Here is a 4,656-nt window from a genome sequence, read left to right as displayed (position 1 = left end):
TAATAAAATTATCAACCATCAAACTTCTAATACTTCTGCGACACTAGTTATCTTGCTTTCCCTAACAGGCCTCAATGGTGTTTCCTCGTCACTTTGAGCTTTTACTTCTTGTTTTCTTATGCCGTAATTTCATGATAGTGAAGCATATCTTGTACGAAGTACGTTGGGATTGAACTCAACCGAAGGAACGCCTTGACCCTAAGAAAGGCACTCTGCGTATGTAATCATATATAAACCACAATTCCTACAAAAAAAATATTGAATAATAATTAAAATATATTTCATACAAACTTACAAATTTGGTATATGTATCTTAAAATACTTACAAACTTTCACTTGGTTGTTGAGGAAAATCCTTTACAAATAACACATCAATATTTCACATCGATATGGCCTGTAAACTTTCCTCAATATTATTATCACTGTAACAGCACATATGTGGTGCAAATCTTGAAAGTTTTCTTACAATGAATATTTCATCACGCGACACCTATACAAAGTAAAACTACACCTTATTAAACTGTAAAAAATAATAAAACACAATCAACACATCAAAAAATACATATAAATATGCATATGCATATGTATATTGAACAAAACAAAATACGAAACCATCACTAAAGCAAAATATATATGAAATTTGGTAAGTATGTATAAAAATAAAATGTTTCCCTATACCTTAAAATGTATATTGAACCTAACAAAAATACAAATGAAAGTGCATATATGTTTTCGTTTTTTTCTCATATTTTTTTTTTCGTTTTCTTCTTTTTCTTTTTTTTTTTTTAATTTTTTTTTCGCTTTTGTTTTTACACTTCTATTTCTAGTTTCTATTTCTCTTTTTTCTTTTTTCTTTTAAAAAATTTTATTTTGCATTTTTGTTTTTTGTTTTTTTTTTTTTGATTTTTTTACTCTTCTATCTCTATCTTTTATTTTTAAAAGATAAATATCTATATCATATATACATATTTAAAAAATATATAAAATAAATAGACATACAGATCTGTATATGTATTTACGGTAAAAAAACATACATATATTTCTGCATATGTATTTACAGAAATACATATCTGACTCACATGTATATATAAACATATAGGACACAAAATCTCTATAACAAAAATGACAACTATATATATATACATATAGGTAATAAACAAATACATGATACATATCTTAAACAGTAAAAGAAAACAAATAAGTGCATACGTTACCCTTTAAAATGACGTAGTATGTACAGTTCAAAGACAAATCCAACACCGTATAAAATACATATAGCTCTGTATATGTATTTACAGGATATATACCTGGTCCATATATATATTCTTATTTTATATGAGTCACCATTATATTTCACAAATTAATATGAAGATATATAGTCTATATAGTTATGTTTGTTACTGTTTAATATGAATATGATATATATTTCATAAATACATATATATGTTTTGTACCGTAAATACATATTCAGATCTGTACGACTATGTATTTTGTATGTTTTTTGATTATGTGTATGTGATATACATATTTGTATCTAAAAAAAAAAAAGTTAGAGATATGAGAGTGTAAAAAAGGGAAAAAAAATAAAAACAAAAAAACAAAAAAAAACAAAAAAAGAGAAGTGAAAAAGAAAAAAAAAGGAAGAAAGAGAAAGAGAAGTAAAAATAATAATAATAAAAAAATAAAATAGAAAAAAGAAGAAGAAAACGAAAATAGTAAAAGAAAAAAAGACATGAGAAAGGAAAAAAAAAAAAGAAAACAAAAAAGGAAAAAAAAGAAAAAAGAGAGAAATAGAAGAGACAAAATAAAGTGGAAAGAAAAAAAATGAAAATTAAAAAAAAAAAATCAAAACAAAAAATAAAATGATAAAAAAAAAGATGAAGAAAAACTAATAAGAAAAAAAAGTAGAGATTTAAGAGAGTGAAAGACAGTAATGATGTTTTATTTTGAAATTATGAAGATCATAGAGATAATTATCTTCAAATATGAAAAAGAAAAAAAAAAGAAAAAAAAAATTAAAAAAACGAAAAAGGAAAAAAAGAAGAGAGAAAAAAAAATGAAAATAAAATAATAAAATTAAATGTTAAAAAAAATAAGATGAAAAAAAAAATGATAAAAGATATAGCTATATTTGGGGGAGGTAAACTAGTGGAGTGAAAGTAGGAAAATGTAAAGTAGTGAGAGTAAAACATGCACTTGCTTAGTTAAGGAGTAAAATAATGTTACTCTTGCTATAAATTGTAATTTTACAAAAGTATTGCTATTTATTGTAATTATAGTCTTAAATGTGCTACTTTTTGTATATTTTCCAATATATTAGTAGATTCTTTTTCTAAATCAAACTCAAATATGAAGATTATCATTTCCATGATCTTCAAAATTTTAAAATATCATTCACTTATATCTCTAACTATTTTTTCTTGTTAGTTTTTTCATTTTTTAATATTTTATTAATTTTAATTTTTTTTCATTTTTTGTTTTCCACTTTATTTTCTCTCTTCTACTTCTTTTTTATTTCCTTTTTCCTTTTTAATTTTTTTCTATTTTTTCATTTTTTTCCTTTTCTTATATTTTTTTTTTCGTTTTCTTCTTCTTCTTTTTAATTTTTTTTTCGCTTTTTTTTTTACACTTCTTTTTCTTTTTTCTTTTTATTTTCCTTCTTTTTTTTTTTCTCTTCTTTTTTTTTTTTTGAATTTTTATTTTTCATTTTTGTTTTTTTATTTTTTTTAACTCTTCTATCTCTTATCTTTTATTTTTAAAAGACAAATATCTATATCATATATACATATTGAAAGAATATACAGAATAAATAGAAATAAAGATCTGCATATGTATTTACGGTAAAAACAATATACATATATATCTGCATATGTATTTACAGAAATACATAACTGACTCACATATATATATAAACATACAGGACACAAAATCTCTATAACGAAAATTACAATTATATACATATATATATATAGGTAATAAAAAAATACATATACATATCTTAAAATAGTAAAAATAAATAAATAAATACATATGTTACCCTCTAAATTGATATAGTATGTACAGCTCTGCATATGTATTTATAGAATACATATCTGATTCATATGTATATTCTTATTTTATATGAGTCACCTTTGTATTTTGCAAATACATACGAACATATATAGTGTAGTTATGTTTGTTACTGTTTAATATGAATAACATATGTATTTCGTAAATATATATATATGTTTTGCCCTGTAAATACATAACCAAATTTGTATGACTATGTATTTTATATATTTTTTGAACATGTGTATGTGACATACATATTTGTCTTTTTCAAAAATAAAAGTTAGCGATAAAAGAGTAAAAACGCAAAAAAAAAACAAACAAAGATATAAAAAAAACGAAAAAAGAGAAGTAAAAAAAGAAAAAAAAAAAGGAAGAAAGAGAAATAGAAGTGTAAAAATAAAAGGAAAAAAAATAAAATAAAATAGAAAAAAGAAGAAGAAAGCGAAAATAGAAAAAGAAAAAAATATACGAGAAAGGAAAAAAAAGAAAATGAAAAAGAAAAAAAAAGAGAAATAGAAGAGAGAAAATAAAGTGGAAAGAAAAAAAAAGGCAAAAAAAAATCACAATAAAAATAAGATGAAAAAAACTAACAAGCAAAAAAGGTAGAGATATAAGAGAGTAAAAAACAGTAATGATGTTTTATTTTGAAATTTTGAAGATAATGAAGATAATTATCTTCAAATATGAAAAAGGAAAAAAAAACAAAAAATAACAAAATAAAAAAATGAAAAGGGAAAAAAAAAGAAGATAAATATAAGAGAGAAAATAAAGTGAAAATAAAAAAATAAAAATGAAAATAAAATTAAAAAAATGATAAAAAAATAAGATGAAAAAAGAAAGGTAAAAGATATGACTATATTTAGGAGATGTGAAATAGTGAAGTAAAAATATGAAAATATAAAGTAGTGAGAGTAAAACATGCACTTACCTAGTTAATGAGTAAAATAATGCTACTCTTACTATAAACTGTAATTTTATCAAAGTATTGCTATTTATTGTAATTATAGTTTTAAGTATGTTACTTTGTGTAATTTTTCTTTAATTTATTGGGGTTTGTTATTGGTTGGACTTGATTTTATGTGTGTTTTGTTGTTATGACCAAAAGTTGTCTTTCTTTCTTTATGTCGTATCATTTCGCCAAGCATATTGAGATGTGTTCCTATTTTCCGTGAAAGGACCAAATACTGTTTATTTACGTGGCACAAGGTTGAGAATATATAAGGCCCAAGACAAATATTTCCTAGGATAAATTTTCCAATATGCTACTTCCATTAAAAATTATTTGTCACATATTTTTGGATATTCATTTTACTTGTAAATTTTAATATATCAAAAAAGATACCTTTTTTCTTTCTTTAATTTTATTCTTAACATTAATTCTTTATTCTTCAAATTAATTTTAAGATACGATAGTAACCAGCAAGTAATAAGGGTACTATGATAAAATAGTGATGTTAATAACTGTTTTCTTAATGAGAGTGTCAAATCAAAATATGACAAGTAAAAATGAACAAAGAAAGTACCATAGCTGAAATAGGGTGCATCTATACCAAGTATCAATAGTTTCGAATTTCAATTATAAATTTATTCCTTTTATATTAGTTG

Source organism: Capsicum annuum, chromosome 12 (genome assembly GCF_002878395.1).
Source record: "Capsicum annuum cultivar UCD-10X-F1 chromosome 12, UCD10Xv1.1, whole genome shotgun sequence".
Classification (NCBI taxonomy): Eukaryota; Viridiplantae; Streptophyta; class Magnoliopsida; order Solanales; family Solanaceae; genus Capsicum; species Capsicum annuum.
This window is presented reverse-complemented; position numbering follows the sequence as displayed.